At 43.5% G+C, this 19,034-nt stretch overlaps 1 protein-coding gene across 1 annotated transcript in view; it reads left to right on the forward strand.

Moving 5' to 3' along the window:
* Positions 1–467: 467 nt before the first annotated feature.
* LOC123990538 (pleckstrin homology domain-containing family G member 3) overlaps positions 468–19,034 on the forward strand; it is a 115,703-nt gene continuing 97,136 nt past the window's right edge. Inside the window, exon 1 of the mRNA XM_046291126.1 lies at positions 468–790. The gene's annotated coding sequence lies outside the window, so the exon portion shown is untranslated. The remainder of the gene's footprint in view (positions 791–19,034) is intronic.

Consider the following 19,034-nt stretch of genomic DNA (forward strand, 5'->3'; position numbering starts at 1 on the left):
ATTTTATTCTCACACATTTGATAGTGATAGATATGCTATAAAATGTAATGTGGCATGACACCATATTGCTTTTAGAGATTATGTGAGATAAACAAACTAGATTACTAGAGAAACAAGCAACAAAAATGGGGTCAGACTGTATTTATATAGATATTTGTTGGGTGCATTCACCATTTCGTTGACTGAGGGGAACATGATACGTGTTGTCACACCTATGTAGCCTACACCTTTAATAAACATGACAATCATTGCATATTTAGGGACTGAGACAATAGGAACACTAGCCTACAGTATTGCTCGTCACGCCAGCCCACTTTTTAAAAAATGCCTCGTGCATCTCAAGCAAAGGATGACTTCCTGCTGACGCATGTTTTACATTTCATTATGCCGTGAATAATCGTGGTGCATTCTAATCCAACGCTATCTGTTAAACATTTAAATAACTGTGTTTTCTTTATTAGCATCGTCTTTTTCATGCTGACAAAAAGGCGATGCAAATATATATATATATATATATATATATATTAAAATAAGTTCAACGAGGGACGCAGGGGAAAGGGGGCGGCGTTCACCAGTCAGTGGAATGAAAACCACTGTACGGACAGAATCAAACACTACAGTTGGCCTACATCGGCTCGTCCAGGCGCAGTCAAACTCCTCGGAATTTTAAGAACGTTTTCAACTTTTAGGGTCATTGAACAACTGACAAATAATACTGCGAATGTAACCGCAACATTGTCGTGCCACAAAGGAGTTCTCAGTGAAGTTTTAGAAACTTTCAAGCACTGCGGTAAGTTGCAAAAGTTCATTTTAAACCCTGTCAATTGATGAGATGTGAAAGGTTACAGCTGATACAGTATGATGATGTGTGGGAAATGTGCCTTTCGTCGAAATCCTTCTTCGGTTGTTAAAAAAAAATCGGATTCCTTAAAGTTATTTATCTGTCTGTCTGACAACATGGAGGGCAAACAGCCTAATGTCGTGTTAGTAGTTGTGTATATGAGCAAACTGGCAGCTTAACGCAAATAATATGCAATTTTGTGGTCATCATCAGCTGACAACACTGACAGACCATTGTTGAACAAAGGCTTTATGGTAACATTGTGACCCATTTTAAAAGTAACACGTTCAGATGCCTGAGATAAAAGCAGCTCTCATAGTTTTGAAACATTCTGGTGAAGTTGTTCTATGGTTGTGAGGAGTATATCAATGATCCAATGTTGGGACAGCTTACAAAAAGCCTAATCACTGACAACTTGTCATACTGTCAATGTAAAAGAGCGAGACTACAAGTGGATGGCAGGTAGTCTTAAGGGTTAGAGCTTTGGTTGCTAGTTCAAATCCCTGAGCAAACTATGGTAAAACAAATCTGTCGACCTGTCCATGAGCAGGGCACTAAACCCTACCCACCATCAATAATGTCTGATCCCATTCCGTGACCCCACTCTCAGGAGGGGGAGTGGGATATGAAGAAGAAAGAAATGTGATTTGTTTTTTATTTCACCTCACTTGTACAGGTTACACACTTGTACATATGTGGAACAGGACAAATTATATAAAAGTATTTATCATAGGATGCAACGTGTCCATGAGCAGGGTCTAAAACCTGGACCCACAGGAGAAACCAGCGTCTTAACGGTTCGCCTAGACCAGGGGTGTCGAACAAATTTTGCCCCCGGGGGCTGCATTCAGTGTTCAACGGAGGACCGCTCTGAAAATGAGCTGGTTCTTCGCTGGCAAAATTTGCAAACAAATAGTCCTCTTTTCAATAATACTCCCTGACCGTCAAGCTTTAGTTTCAGTGATTATTAGCGAACTGGACACGGTCAAGAAACTGTATAAATCTAAGTCCATTATCATTTCTACCCAGTTTTGATTTGGTTGTAGTCATTTGAAAGAATATTAAACGTTTTTACTAAACCCACCCTCCGGCTTGTGTTTGACCCCTGTCCTTGAGGGAATCTTCTCGTGGACCGATGGTGACACCGATCTTGAGGTTGCAGACAGGGCTACATGACGAACTGTGAGCCCGACTCGTGTACGCATCTAAGTGCTATCAATCCTGTTTAATGGCCAAATCTCTCAGTTGGAATAGTTCATTTCTTTGCAAAAAAAAAATCTAATTTTCAGCTATTTTCTACCATACGTCCATATAGTATTTCACTAGCCTATATTTTCAGCCTCCGATTACTCCAAGGTAAGTTATTTAATACATCATTGCCTGCACCTTGAGTATGTGCGTCATTGTCAACCTGGCAATTTGTCCATTTACATCAGCTGATTGTATTACAACAGCCTGTGGGATAATTGCTCTGTTGGCCTAGAGATGGGTTTGCTCCACCCTTTTCTAAACACCGATAAGCCTGCTACTGCACATGAGCATGGCTACCTGAAAAAATGACCATCACGTGCTGCCCACTTGTGAAACCACACTGGCCACAAGGCCAGTGGAATCAGTAATGTGTTGTCGGTAGTTCAACGTCTGATATCTCTTTCTGAATGAGTTTCGATGTGCCAAAGGCCTTGCATTCCTTAGGTTAATGCCCTTTCAGACAGCACAGCCTGCAGACATATTCGAGACATCTCTGCATTTGTTGTGAATTTCTGTTCCTTTCACACTGCTAAGGATTCTACAGTTAATAACCAAGTATCATCGCCCTGTCACCTCCAGTGTCAAGCCTCAGTCACCTTCTGCATTACCATCCATGTTCATATCTTTCTTGCATAGCGCAGTAGTGCCTGGGCGGTGTCCAGATTTTCATACAGTTTCTGTACCATAATGAGATGTATGGTAATACCAGAAGTGCGCACAAGGGACACTATTCAAAATCTTTACACACAACTATTTATGCAACAGGGATCTTGATCCAGGAGAGGATTGTATGTCTCTGCTGTAATCAACAAATGAATCTTGATGTCTAGCCACTTAGCTAGCAACTAAGAAAATGTATAGCTGGAACCCTGAGCTGGATGACATTTTATCCAAGATGTATCAAATTTCTTCTAGTTATACTTCTAGTTAGTCACAAGCAGTGGCGTAGCATGCAGCCTCCCGTGAGGTGGGGATGACCCCCTCCCCGGTACGGAAAATCACACCTGTATATACGGTGTAAAGAATATATCGCCCGAGCCGACCTGTGAATATCTTTGTGGACCAATGAAACAGGTTATCTCATCACAAACCTCGTTATCAGTGTCTTGGTCAACAGAAACAACCTTGTGGTTGTTATTTGGGCTTTGTACACTGTCCCCACTGAGCAAATAGATATTTGCTGTTGTGCATTGAGAACATGTAAAATGTAAGGGGATCATTTGTATGTTTTTTTTATGTCAATGAGTCATTGTAAGATATGTTGAATCAATGGCCTAAGTTATAAGCAATGTTCACATTGAAATAATGCAGCCCTTGCCAACACAAATGTGGTTGCCAGCAGGCTAGTCACTCTTTCCACTGCCACACTGGGCATCATGTATATGACAGAGCACGGTATCTTTCTTTATTCAGATGGAGAGACTTCCATCAACATTTAAATGTGTGGAACGATACATGGAAATGCTGAAGGAATCAGTTACAGATAAAGGTACACCGCATTGCAGAATGTTAAGCTGTAAGCTGTTTTTCTAGCAGACATTCTCATTGGATATGGATGCGAAACTACACGTGTCCTTTAACCTTTCTAGGGCAGGCGTTCCGCTAGCAGAACCCCTCCCCAACATTCCGCTGAAAAGGTAGCACGTGAAATTAATTAAAAAAAATAAAAAATTAATATGTAACTTTCCCACATGAACAAGTCCAATAAACAAGATGTTTATCTTTCATTTGCTGTATCTACCCATGGTGTCCGATTAAAAATGTTAGAAATGTTTGCAAATGTATAAAAACAAAATCAAACATAAGTATTCAGAGCCTTCGCTATGAGACTCTAAATTGAGCTCAGGTGCATCCTTTTTCCATTGATCATCCTTGAGATGTTTCTACAACTTGATTGGAGTCCACCTGTGGTATATTCAATTGATTGGACATGATTTGGAAAGGCACACATCTGTCTAGAAAAGGTCCCACAGTTGACAGTGCATGTCAGAGCAAAAACCAAGCCATAAGGTTGAAGGAATTGTCCGTAGAGCGCCGAGACAGAATTGTGTCGAGGCACAGATCTGGGGAAGGAAAGCAAACATTTCTCCAATATTGAAGGTCCCCAAGAACACCGTGACCTCCATGATACTTAAATGGAAGAAGTTTGGAACCACCAAGACTCCCTAGAGCTGGCTGCCTGGCCAAACTGAGCAATCAGGGGGGAGAAGGGCCTTGGTCAGGGAGGTGACCAAGAACCCGATGATCACTCTGAAAGAGCTCCAGAGTTCCTCTGTGGAGATGGGAGAACATTTTCAGAAGGACAACCATCTCTACAACACTCCACCAATCAGGCCTTTATGATAGAGCCAACAGCGAGTTGCAGTAATCCAGACGGGAGATGACAAGTGCCTGGATTAGGACCTGCGCCGCTTCCTGTGTGAGGCAGGGTCGTACTCTGCGGATGTTGTAGAGCATGAACCTACAGGAACGGGCCACCGCCTTGATGTTAGTAGAGAACGACAGGGTGTTGTCCAGGATCACGCCAAGGTTCTTGGCGCTCTGGGAGGAGGACACAATGGAGTTGTCGACCGTGATGGCGAGATCATGGAACGGGCAGTCCTTCCCCGGGAGGAAGAGCAGCTCCGTCTTGCCGAGGTTCAGCTTGAGGTGGTGATCCGTCATCCACACTGATATGTCTGCCAGACATGCAGAGATGCGATTCGCCACCTGGTCATCAGAAGGGGGAAAGGAGAAGATTAATTGTGTGTCGTCTGCATAGCAATGATAAGAGAGACCATGTGAGGTTATGACAGAGCCAAGTGACTTGGTGTATAGCGAGAATAGGAGAGGGCCAAGAACAGAGCCCTGGGGGACACCAGTGGTGAGAGCGCGTGGTGAGGAGACAGATTCTCGCCACGCCACCTGGTAGGAGCGACCTGTCAGGTAGGACGCAATCCAAGCGTGGGCCGCGCCGGAGATGCCCAACTCGGAGAGGGTGGAGAGGAGGATCTGATGGTTCACAGTATCGAGGGCAGCCGATAGATCTAGAAGGATGACAGCAGAGGAGAGAGAGTTAGCTTTAGCAGTGCGGAGCGCCTCCGTGATACAGAGGAGAGCAGTCTCAGTTGAATGACTAGTCTTGAAACCTGACTGATTTGGATCAAGAAGGTCATTCAGAGAGAGATAGCGGGAGAGCTGGCCAAGGACGGCACGTTCAAGAGTTTGAGAGAAAAGAAAGAAGGGATACTGGTCTGTAATTGTTGACATCGGAGGGATCGAGTGTAGGTTTTTTCAGAAGGGGTGCAACTCTCGCTCTCTTGAAGACGGAAGGGACGTAGCCAACGGTCAGGGATGAGTTGATGAGCGAGGTGAGGTAAGGGAGAAGGTCTCCGGAAATGGTCTGGAGAAGAGAGGAGGGGATAGGGTCAAGCGGGCAGGTTGTTGGGCGGCCGGCCGTCACAAGACGCGAGATTTCATCTGGAGAGAGAGGGGAGAAAGAGGTCAGAGCACAGGGTAGGGCAGTGTGAGGTTCCCCTTCCAACAGGACAACGAACATAGGCACACATCCAAGACAACACAGGAGTGGCTTTGGAAAAAGTCTCCATGTCCTTGAGTGGCCCATGTGGAGATGGGAGAACATTTTCAGAAGGACAACCATCTCTACAACACTCCACCAATCAGGCCTTTATGATAGAGTGGCAAGACGGAAGCCACTCCTCAGTAAAAGGCGCATGACAGCCTTTTACTGAGGATTGCCAAAAGGCACCTAAAGACTCTCAGACCATGAGAAACAAAATAATCTGGTCTGATGAAACCAAGATGCGACACTTGGCAGTTCAATCTGGAGGAAACCTGGCACCATCCCTACGCTGAAGCATAGTGGTGGCAGCATGATGCTGTGGGGATGTTTTTCAGTGGCAGGGACTGGGAGACAAGTCAGAATCAAGGGAAAGATGAACAGCGCAAAGTACAGAGATCCTTGATTAAAAACATGCCCCAGAGCACTCAGGACCTCCGACTGGGGTGAAGGTTCCCCTTCCAACAGGACAACGAACATAGGCACACATCCAAGACAACACAGGAGTGGCTTTGGAAAAAGTCTCCATGTCCTTGAGTGGCCCATGCAGAGCCCAGACTTTAGCCCGATCAAACATCTCTGGAGAAAATACCTGTGCAGCGACGCTCCTCCAACCTGACAGAGCTTGAGACGATCTGCAGAGAAGAATGGGAGAAATTCTCCAAATACAGGTGTGCCAAGCTTGTAGCATCATACCCAAGAAGACTCGATGCTATAATCGCTGCCAAAGTAAGTTTATAGTAAGGCTGTAACGTAACAAAATGTGGAATAAGTCAAATGTGGAATAAGTGTGTGTGTGTGTGTGTGTGTGTGTAATATATATATATATATATCACACAGCGCATTCGGAAAGGATTCCGACCCCTTGACTTATTCCACATTTTGTTACATAAAAAAAAAAAAATATATATATATATATATATAAAAAGTTGTCCTCTCCATCCTCCATCATCATTAATCACGCCCTCATGCTGGGATTAGCATTGTGAAGCCATTTCTGAGTGGTGGAACATGTGGAAAGTATGCAACAATAGGTCCCATGTGTAAGGGCTAAGCAGTGTCAAGGCAGGGGCAGTGGTAGGCACACCCAGTTCCTCTCTGGGATGACTGAGTCTGGCCTGTGGCTCGCAGCGCTGGGGTGCCAATCCACTCACCATTTTTCTGATCCCAGACAGATAAAGGCCACCCTGTGGGAAAATAAACCGTTAGCACAAAAAAAAGATATGAGCCATGTAGGCCTACAAAGGCACCAAGCCTCAAGAACTCCATGATCCTCAAGACATTTGTCCTATGTTGTCTGTTGCTGAGATCTGTTTGATCAGCGGCAGCTTCGTGAATCTGGTGCAACTGGCCCTGGAGAAAGAAAGCATGTTTGACATTTTGCTGCGATTCTCTCCCGATGAATTTCTGCCCCTGTCGACATGTGGCAAAGGTCTGTGATGGAAATATGAAAACAATGCGGTGCAGTCTGTCGTTCATTGGACAACTGAGCCATGTGGTATAGTTTTTACCTTCTTTGTTTGGAACATATGCTCAGTCCAACATGCCATCGCTATTCATGCCTCTGGGACCTTCGGTCTGAACATGCAGTTGTTTGACTAGTATTACCCTGAACAGATGGCTGACTAGTGCTACCCTGAACAGATGGCTGACTAGTGCTACCCTGAACAGATGGCTGACTAGTGCTACCCTGAACAGATGGCTGACTAGTGCTACCCTGAACAGATGGCTGACTAGTGCTACCCTGAACAGATGGCTGACTAGTGCTACCCTGAACAGATGGCTGACTAGTGCTACCCTGAACAGATGGCTGACTAGTGCTACCCTGAACAGATGGCTGACTAGTGCTACCCTGAACAGATGGCTGACTAGTGCTACCCTGAACAGATGGCTGACTAGTGCTACCCTGAACAGATGGCTGACTAGTGCTACCCTGAACAGATGGCTGACTAGTGCTACCCTGAACAGATGGCTGACTAGTGCTACCCTGAACAGATGGCTGACTAGTGCTACCCTGAACAGATGGCTGACTAGTGCTACCCTGAACAGATGGCTGACTAGTGCTACCCTGAACAGATGGCTGACTAGTGCTACCCTGAACAGATGGCTGACTAGTGCTACCCTGAACAGATGGCTGACTAGTGCTACCCTGAACAGATGGCTGACTAGGGAATGCAGTAGAATGTCCTCCTTAATGGTCTAGCAGCTACGGCTGTATTATGCTCTCTGACCTACCCTGGCATGCTTACAATGATCTCAACTGTTGCCGTGACGACATGTAAATTGTCAAGCTTACTGCGTAGGTTCTTTTATAGCCAAGTGTGTGTTGCTAACCCTACAACCATGAAGGGCACATATACACAAATGAAGGAAACCCTGCTCTAACAAGGACAGTAAATGGTGGCGGTGCAGGAAGCCTACTGCATTTGTGGAAGGAGGGCTTTGAAATGCTCTGCTGGGCCCAGTCCACATGCCATGAATTCTCCATTTTACTACAGTCTGCCTGCGGTCCAACTCAGATATCACACAATGGACCGGGGATGGAATGCTGTATGAATACACTCGCAAGGAAGAGTCTGCTTTATGTAGACAGTAACTCCTGATGCTCTAATCAAATTAGTATTTTCTATCTGTTGTCAATAACAGTACACACTTTACTTCCCCTAGTGTGTGTGTGTGTGTGTGTGTGTGCAGTACTAGTCAAAAGTTTGGACACCTACTCAAGGGTTTTTCTTATTTTTTTAAATTATTTTCTACATTGTAGAAGAATAGTGAAGACAACACTATGAAATAAAACACATTCATGTAGTAACCAAAAAAGTGTTACATCAAACTATTATTCAAAGTAGGCAGCCTTTGCCTTGACGACAGCTTTCTCTCAACCAGTTTCACCTGGAATGCTTTTCCAACAGTCTTGAAGGAGTTCCCACATCTCAAATTTGGACTCATCAGACCAAAGGACAGATTTCCACCGGTCTAATGTCCATAGCTCGTGTTTCTTGGCCCGAACAAGTCTCTTCTTCTTATTGGTGTCATTTAGTAGTGGTTTCTTAGCAACAATTCAACCATGAAGGTCTGATTCACGCTCTGAACAGCTGATGTTGAGATGTCTGTTACTTGAAGCATTTATTTGGGCTGCTATCTGAGGTGCAGTTAACTCTAATGAACTTGTTCTCTGGAGCAGAGGTAACTCTCCCGAGTGGCACAGCGGTCTAATGCACTGCATCTCGGTACTAGAGGCTTCACTACAGACCCTGGGTTCGATTCTAGGCTGTATCACAAACTGCTGTGATTGGGAGTCCCGTAGGGCGGTGCACAATTGGTCCAACGTTGTTAGGGTTTGGCCGGGGTAGTTCGTCATTGGAAATAAGTATTTGTTCATTAACTGACTTGCCTAGTTAAGTAAAGAAAACACTTCCTTTCTTGTTGCGTTCCTCATGAGAGCCAATTTCATCATAGCGCTTGATGGTTTTTGCAGTATCTAAAATATATATTTTGATTTGTTTAACACTTTCTTTGGTTACTACAATTATTATTATTTCATAGTTTTGATGTCTTCACTATTATTCTATAATGTATAAAATAGTAAAAATAAAGAAACCCCTGGATGAGTAGCTGTGTCCAAACTTGACTGGTTCTGTGTGATTTAAAATATATATATATTTATCACACACGCAGGTCTTTCCTTAACCACTCACAAGATTTGTAAATGATATCTTAGCACAAGCTTCACCATTCTGGAAGTCTGAACGGGTCATTGAGTAAGAAGACAAAAGGTATAGCAGAATAGGTTTGTCTGATGGCAGTGGCACAACAATGCTGCCTTGGATGGTTTTCAAATGACCCACTCTCTCTGGAGAGCTTGGTTCAGGAAGCTGTAGTAAGGGACCCCCACCCTTCAATCCGTACAGGATGAGGCCTTTCCTGTTTGGAAAGGAGAGCAAGCAGCTCCCCGTCAGGGTGTCTTCCTTCAGAAAATAGGAGTACCCTTTTTTTAAGGGCCAGTTTCCCCAGAACAGCTTCAGTGTAGTCCTGGACTTGTTGAATGGCGACTCCCAAAGTGCTTTTTAGTCCAGGTCCAGCAATGAACTATGTCCAGGAAACAGGCCCTAAGTGGACCCCACAAGATAATTCCTGGAGCCATCAGTGCACTTTCCAAAGTGAATCTTTGGTAATTAGATGTATCTTCTAAATGATTGGAGTTGTGTATCAGGTTTGCACTGAGCTAGGTATGTTATTGGTAATTGAATGAATGGTGGTGCATGTGTATGGTGACTTTTTAAAATGTTTATTTTAAGAACGTGGGATGCAAAGCAAGTAGACTACATCGTAAGCATAGGGTAAGTTTGTTCACAGTTTTTGGGAAAATATTTAAGTGTCGGGTGAAGTGCTGTTTGAATGACGTGGCACTGCTTTTAAAAATGATCACAGCACTTGTGAAAAGACACCCACATCTTGTCAACTGTGAAGGCTTCTTAGTACTTGTCTTGTCTTGTCAAAGGACAATAACAAGACCTGCCTCCAAAGAATCAGTTGTGCTCATTTTAGGTGTGGAATTTTTGCTGCTTCCATCATGTTGTCTTCTTCTGTTTTCATTGCTCATCAATGACGTCAGTGACTCTCAAATTGTCCAAATGTTGAAACAAACAACAAACTGTTCTTATCAAGAATCATTCTAAGCAGAAGAAAATACAGGTTTCACAATCTCGAAACGATTTTCCGCCAGGGATGAGCTCAGCCAATGTGTATCTCCTGCCAGCAGAACTCATGATTATGAAATGGTTCCATTCCATGATCTGCCTCGTATCATGATTATACGTGTAAGGCGTTTGTTGGCCAGTTCCATTTCTCATGTTCAGACTTGAAGCAGTCTTAGATGTAGCAACACATGAACCAAAAACACACCAAAAAATAGAATGGCCTCCATCTTGAGGCAAAACACAAGCTCTCAAAATGTAGATGAGTCTTTAGCCAACAGGTGTTTGGATATATAAATCAAATCAATGACGGGGCCTCCTGAGTGGCACAGTGGTCTAAAGCACTTGTATCAGTGCTAGCTAGACCCATGGGTGACGCACAATCGGCCCAGCGTCGTCCGGGTTAGGGGAGGGTTTGGCCGGCAGGAGATTCTCTTGTCTCATCGTGCACTAGCGACTCCTGTGGCAGGCCGGGCGCAGTGCACGGTCGCCAGGTGTATGGTGTTTCCTCTGACACGTTGGTGTGGTTGGCTTAAGGGTTCAGCGGGCGTTGTATCAAGAAGCAGTGGTTGGTTTGTGTTCCGGAGGACTCGCGGCTCTCGACCTTCGCCTCTCCCAAGTCTCATTGCTGCAACTCCCGTATGGACAAGACTGTAACTACCAATTTGATACCAATAATAAAATCAATGACATCCTATGATAATACAGAATTGATTGACTCCATTTTCATGTCTAAGTTTCCATCCAACAAATTGCAAATATTCTAAAATGGCATTTTCCCAGCAGAGATGTTTCCATTAAATTGAATTGTTATGGGAAAGGTTTGCCTGATGACGTAGTTCACATAAACATAAGTTTTGCGGTTTAAAAATACAAGTTGCGCTCTAGCCAACGGCTCGCGGATACTGTGCGGGTAGGCTACAGTACCTACATGATGAAATGAGTATGGACAACATGGCAAGGTCATTTTTATTTGTCAAAAGGCAGGCAATCAACGATCATCACGTCACCAGAATAAGACCCAAGATTATTTTTTTTGACAATTAGCATCAAGCTCATCACTGTGCACTTTCACCACCCTGTGAAGTTCATAACATGCAGTTTATTAGGCTACAGATGAAATATGTTTTCCTGAGTCGTGTCATCTGGTGACTCAAGTGTACTTTGATATGGTTATTATATCAACATTTGCACATGAATGTGTTTCCACTGCCATCATTTTAGAAACAAAATGATATCCCACCTTGCCTAGCGTATTTCGTTTTGCCTACATTTGGAAAGTTTACAAACAAATTTGAGGTTTCCATCAGGCCTGTTGTGACTTTGCTTCATTTTTTAAAATCAGACATACTTTACTTGAATAAAAAAGGTTGGATGGAAATCTGGTTAGTGTGAAAATGTAAACGCATATTTGTAATAATAATGAAAGAGCATTCCATTTAAAAAAATATATATATTCTCCCTGGGCAAACTGGCAAATCTATTCCAGCTTAATGCGTGATGGTCCATATTCCATATATAGCCTATCAACTAACATCTTTCCCAGTAGGGGAATGTGTCACTCCCAGAGTCCTCTAGGGCCTCATTGGAGTGGAGTTTTAGGGATGAATCCTCACATTTCCTCTCACAGGAAGCCTCTGAAACTGAGGGGGTGGATTCACCACATGGGCATATTTTCAGTACATTTTTAACACTTAGGGGGTTTACCTCCTACCCAGAAAAATGGTCCCACTCATTATTTTATTTAACCTTTATTTAACCTTTATTTAACTAGGCAAGTCAGTTAAGAACACGTTCTTATTTTACAATGACTGCTTACCCCGGCCTAACCCGGACGACGCCGGGGTAATTGTGCGCCGCCCTACGGGACTTCCAATCACGGCCGGTTGTGATGCAGCCTGGAATCGAACCAGGGTCTGTAGTGACACCTCTAGCACTTAGATGCAGTGCCTTAGGGCTTCCGAGTGGCACAGCGGTCTAAGATAAGCTTCTGGAATTTGACGAGCGTGTATAGCATTTTGAGTGAAAAAAGAGTCTTCCCATTTTGTCTGCTGGCCCTTATCTGAAAGGGTTGACTGGAGGCCCTATAGTAAGGGTTTTTATAGTCTACAGCGTTTCATACGTGTTAGACAATGCGTTTTGAAAGTGTGTCTCAAGAAATATGCAACACAATGGGGTGGCACAACTCATAATACTGTTGCTTTCTGACATCACAGTTCCCTAAAACAGTTCTCCCAAACTCTGTCCTGGGGCCCTCCCTGGGTGTACATTTAGTTTTTTTTCTCCCTTGCTCTACACAGCTGACTCAAATAACCAACTCTTCATCAAGCTTTGATTATTTGAGTCCGTTGTTTAGTGCTAGGGCAAAAACCAAAACGTACAACCCTGGTCTAAAACATACGTAAAGCATAGAGTACACCACATTTACCTCACCCAAAGCTTCAGCTGTTTCAAAGAAGTTCAGGATTGAAGTTATTTCTGCTTTGTCTTAGGTTTTTGAGTATTGAGGGACATGGACATGCTAACTGTATTCGCTGCAGCTCTTACGTATGTCATTACAGCTAATGATTGCTATCCTCGCTCTTTCTTATGGGGCTTTCACAACAAATATTTGTCTTTTTCTTTTTTAGTTTTCCGCTTAGTCCGCTTAGTTTGGACTTAACAACGCACTGTGGTTCGCTCAAAAAGTATGGTCTTGGTCTGATTCCATTTGCGCCATGGTGCAGTTCAAAGCAGGTGAGAAGTATTATTGATTGTTTGACTGCGAGCGTTTGAAATGCACATAGTAGCCTTCCTTAACTTAATATCTCTGAAACATTTTATCAGTAGCAGCACATTTTGAGGCATCTGATGCAGATTAGGGGAGAGGGTGCTATAACCTGCCAGGGATATAGGCTACAGAATCTAACCTGTTCACTAGCGGTTACAACAGCTATGGTTTTCTCCCGCATGTTGTTGGAAGACCAAAGCAAAACTAATGATGTTTGGGACACAAGATATTCTTCTTGATCAAATCAAATCAAATCAAATCAAATTTATTTATATAGCCCTTCGTACATCAGCTGATATCTCAAAGTGCTGTACAGAAACCCAGCCTAAAACCCCAAACAGCAAACAATGCAGGTGTAAAAGCACGGTGGCTAGGAAAAACTCCCTAGAAAGGCCAAAACCTAGGAAGAAACCTAGAGAGGAACCGGGCTATGTGGGGTGGCCAGTCCTCTTCTGGCTGTGCCGGGTAGAGATTATAACAGAAAATGACCAAGATGTTCAAATGTTCATAAATGACCAGCATGGTCAAATAATAATAAGGCAGAACAGTTGAAACTGGAGCAGCAGCACAGTCAGGTGGACTGGGGACAGCAAGGAGCCATCATGTCAGGTAGTCCTGGGGCACGGTCCTAGGGCTCAGGTCCTCCGAGAGAGAGAAAGAAAGAGAGAATTAGAGAGAGCATATGTGGGGTGGCCAGTCCTCTTCTGGCTGTGCGGGTGGAGATTATAACAGAACGTGGCCAAGATGTTCAAATGTTCATAAATGACCAGCATGGTTGAATAATAGCAAGGCAGAACAGTTGAAACTGGAGCAGGAGCATGGCCAGGTGGACTGGGGACAGCAAGGAGTCCTCATGTCAGGTAGTCCTGGGACATGGTCCTAGGGCCCAGGCCAGTTGAAACTGGAGCAGCAGCATGGCCAGGTGGACTGGGGACAGCAAGGAGTCATCATGTCAGGTAGTCCTGGGGCATGGTTCTAGGGCTCAGGTCCTCCGAGAGAGAGAAAGAAGGAGAGAAGGAGAGAATTAGAGAACGCACACTTAGATTTACACAGGACACCGAATAGGACAGGAGAAGTACTCCAGATAAACAAACTGACCCTAGCCCCCCGACACATAAACTACTGCAGCATAAATACTGGAGGCTGAGAGGCTGAGATAATCATAGAATGTATTTAGCGTGAGATGTTTTCCTCCAATAAAACAAATGACTTGAACACGTGGTTGTCAAGGCATTTTAGTTCGTTTGGCAATAAGAAAGCAACTGGACCAACCAAAATATATACAATGTAGCACATAATCAAAGTTATTTGCTCAGAACTATGTGTGAAAACGCCCTTAGACTTCCTTGCAACCATGAGGGCCATTTCCAGAGTGGTCCTCATTGTTAGTACCCATTCCAAAGACTTATTGAATGGGTCGTAGACCCTACAACCAGTTATGTTATCAGGATTCAGGAAGTGAGCCAGTCAGCATCTTTTGTTGAAGCTCTGCCATTGCTACCTTTTCTTGCTTTGTCCTCCTCCTCTTCCCATCTCTGTCCCCTCTGGCTTGTTTTTTTTGGACTAAGCCGTCAACATTTTGGCTTTGCCTCAGTTGGAGTTGAGACATTCCTATTAGAATATTTGGGGTGTATGAGAATTGTAAACATTTAATTGAACCTTTTCTTTAACTAGGCAAGTCGGTTAAGAACAAATTGTTATTTGCAATGAAGGCCTACCCCGGCCAAACCCGGACGATGCTGGGCCAATTGTGCGCCTTCCTATGGGACTCTCAATCGCAGCCGAATGTGTCTGAGGGGTCAGCTCTGCTCCCCCCAAATGTCACCAGTTGATCCTGCCTAAGTTGAACCATGATGTTTCCTCTTCAGGCTAGCATATAGACCAATTCTGATATGCTTAAGCAATAAGGCCTGAGGGTGTGTGATATATGGCCAATATCCATTTGGAGGAAACCTGGCACCATCCCTACGGGGAAGCATAGTGGTGGCAGCATCATGCTGTGGGGATGTTTTTCAGCGACTGGGAGACCAGTCAGGATTGAGGGAACAATGAACAGAGCAAAGTACAGAGAGATCCTTGATGAAAACCTGCTCGAGGACCTCAGACTGGGGCTAATGTTCACCTTCCAACAGGACAACGACCCTAAGCACACAACCAAGACAACGCAGGAGTGGCTTCGGGACAAGTCTCTGAATGTCCTTGAGTGGCCCAGCCAGAGTCCAGACTTGAACCCGATCGAACATCTCTGGAGAGACCTGAAAATAGCTGTACAGCATCGCTCCCAATCCAACCTGACAGAGCCTGAGAGGATCTACATAGAAAATGGGAGAAACACTCCAAATACAGGTGTGATAAGCTTGTAACGTCATACCCAAGAAGACTCGACTCTGTTATTGCTGCCAAAGCTGCTTCAACAAAGTACTGATTAAAGGGTCTGAATATGTCATTTATTTGCAAACATTTCTATACCTGTTTTTGCTTTGTCGTTATGGGGTATTGTGTCTAGATTGATGAGGAAAAGAAACAGTTGAATCCATTTTAGAGTAACGTAACAAAATGTTTAAAAAAGCCAAGAGGTCTGAATACTTTCCCAATGCACTGTAAATTGAACAAAAATATAAACGCATGTGAAGTGTTGGTCCCATATTTCATGAGCTGAAATTAAATATCCCAGAAATGTTTCATACGCACAAAAAGCTTATTTCTCTCAAATTTTGTTCACAAATCTGTTTTACATCCCTCTTAGTGAGCATTTCCCCTTTGCCAAGGTAACCCATCCATCTGACAGGTGTGGCATATCAAGAAGCTTATGAAACATGATCATTACACAGGTGAACCTTGCGCCGGGGACAAAAGGCCACACTAAAATGTGCAGTATTGTCATACAACAAAATGCCACAGATGTCTCAAGTTTTGAGGGAGTGTGCAATTGGCATGCTGACTGCAGGAATGTCCACCAGAGTTGTTCCCAGAGAATTTAATGTTAATTTCTCTACCATAAGCCACGTCATTTTAGAGAATTTGGCAGTACGTCCAACCGCGCTCAAAACCGCAGACCACTTGTAACTACGTCAGCCCAGGACTCCTACATCCATCTCCTTCACCAGCGGGATAGTCTGGGACCAGTCACCTGGACAGCTGATGAAACTGAGGAGTATTTCTGTCTGTAATAAAGCCCTTTTTGTGGGGGAAAATCTCATCCTGATTGGCTGGGCCTGGCTCCTCAGTGGGTGGGCAAGTGAAATCCACCCCCCCCCCCCCCCAAGCGCCCCCACTTCGGTGTTCTCACCAGAGAAGAAATGAGTGATTGTCAGGGGAATAATGCAGGACTTGACCCAAAGCCTGGCCCATAGTTTTGATTCGGGATGGACGGTTGTAGATATGTCAACACGTTAGTGGATGTGATTGGGTGAAGCTATCACACCCCGGGCCCTTTATTGCACCCCACATGTTCCTCAACTTTTGAACCTTGTGTTCTATAGGTAACTACCAAAATAAAGGAAACCCCCCCAGCATAGTGTCTTTTTTAATTGGGCTTTGGGCCACTATGAGCCGCCACAACATCTTCAATGCACCTTGGCATAGATTCTACAAGTGACTGGAAATTTATTGGAGGGATGCGACACCATTCTTCCCACAAAATGTTTTTGTTGATCGTGGTGGAAAACATGCTGCTACAGAATCTCCCATCATTTGGGTTGAGATCTGGTGACTACACACACTTTAAACCCCCTATGCTCTTTCGTATCTCCTCTTTCAAAGTCACTGATCTCTTCTTTTAGCCATTTTAGACAAAACAATGGCCAGAATAATGACATTCCCAGCATTTGTATGCATGATGGGATGTTAATAGTTTAATTAACCCAGGAACTACACCTGTGTGGAAGCACCCGCTTTCAATATTCTTTGTATCCCTCATGTACTCACGGGTTTTCTTTATTTTGGCAGTTACCTGTGTGCTTGAGCTTCAATACTCACTCACAGTGAAATTGAATTTACAGATTGATGGTTGAAAACCCTGAGGCGTGTGGGAAAATTGCATGTCTAGTTATATTCCTTCAGCTGTTTGTTCTGAGTGGAACACACTGTGCTGTTACAGAGCTGCTTTCATCAGGTTTTCTCAGGCACACTCCACATAACCATGTGTTAAAGTGATCGTAAAAAAAAAATGTTTAAAACAATTGGGATGATTTGATACCTTAGGTTTGTCGACGGCAGGTAGCCTAGCGGTTAGAGCGTTGGGCCAGTAACCGAAAGGCTCATGAATTCAAATGAGCAACAAGGTGAAACATCTGTCGATTGCTCCAAGGTCACTGTCAATAATGGTTGATCCCTGGCCGTGATCCCAGGGGGAATTGGGATATGCAAAAAAAACACATTTCCATTTCACACCTGTGAAGGTTACCAACTTGTACATGCAGTGAAACGGAACAAATATAAGCACCCCTTATTTGAAATGGTTGATTTAATAAGCTTCAATACCAAGATCCAAATAAATACTTCTGTTTAGAAAAGTTGTGAGACATCTCTTTTCTGTCTGGACGTTGCTTTTGGTCAGTGAGACCCCTCAGGAAATCAACAGGTGCATAAACCAATGTGGTATTGCTATAGGGGAGATGGGGTTTTTGGTTTATTTTCCCTGTCAAAATATACACGAGTAACATTGGCCTCCAGACATGGTGTGAAAGCACAGGAGGTTGGTGTCTGCTTAATTGGGGAGAACGGGCTTGTGGTAATGACTGCAGCGGAATTCCATCCATTATTATGAGCCGTTCTCCCCTCTGCAGCCTCCTGTGTGTGAAACAGACTTGACCCAGTTCAAGAACGCCAAAGGGCATTTGTTCTACTGGGATACAGAATCTGGTCACCTGACTATACTAGTCATAATTGTGTCTAAAGTTAGCGGAAGATGTTAAGGTTTGGCCTCGTGATTTCTGATTTACTTTGAGCAAAACACTGTTGCTATAAATGGGAAGAAAATAATTAATCCATCGTAATGTTTTTTTGAGACATTTCACTGTTGCAGCCTGGGTATATTTAGTCTGACTCATTTGTAATCACACACGTTAACAATATCATACTCAATTATTTAGTTGCTCAATTATGTTGATGTGGTGTTCATGTTTTCTGATGATTTAAATACCTTTTTGTGGAGACAATCACTCACTACTGCAATTCATTATTGAGGGCAGTGACTGAGTAAGGACATCTACTGGCTGTAACTGAAATGAGTTTCTCACAACCCTTATTCAACCAAACCCACTAACCAAGATCCCAGGAAGTGTATTGAAAATGTTCTAGTACTTTATATTAATAGGCAATTGACTTCTGTTTTGCATTGTTTCTTTCAACACAAGAAAAATTATCAGAAATAATTCCAATCCACAATTCTTATCAACATAATACGGGTAATTTAGTTTTCAGTACGTTTAAAAAAAAATCTTTCAACGTTGTTCAGACTGTTCAGGAGTAATGTACTTTTTGGAATAATTTACTAGAACTGGGCGATATGGACAAATCCATATTACTATAAATTGACTGAATTATAACGATAAAATGAACGATACGTTTCTAACATTAATGTGCACCAATGACTTTATTTTTATAGTAGCCATAAAACTACTACTTTGAATATTGCAGCTACTATTGTCCCATTTCAAACTTCACATTCTTCTGGTAAAGGCTACTGAGTCAGTTGTGCTCACGTAAGGTGGAATCTTTCTGCCGCCATCATGCCATCTTCTCTGTTTTGTTTTCATTACACATCAATGAAGAAACCAACTGCTTTTTATCAGGAATCATTCTAAGCAAAATAAAAGGCAGGTTTCACTATCTCTAAAAGATTGGCCTCCGGGGATGAGCTCAGCCAATGTGTTTCCTGTGCCAGCAGAACTCATGATTGTGGAATGGCATGAT

Source organism: Oncorhynchus gorbuscha, linkage group LG12 (genome assembly GCF_021184085.1).
Source record: "Oncorhynchus gorbuscha isolate QuinsamMale2020 ecotype Even-year linkage group LG12, OgorEven_v1.0, whole genome shotgun sequence".
Lineage (NCBI taxonomy): Eukaryota > Metazoa > Chordata > Actinopteri > Salmoniformes > Salmonidae > Oncorhynchus > Oncorhynchus gorbuscha.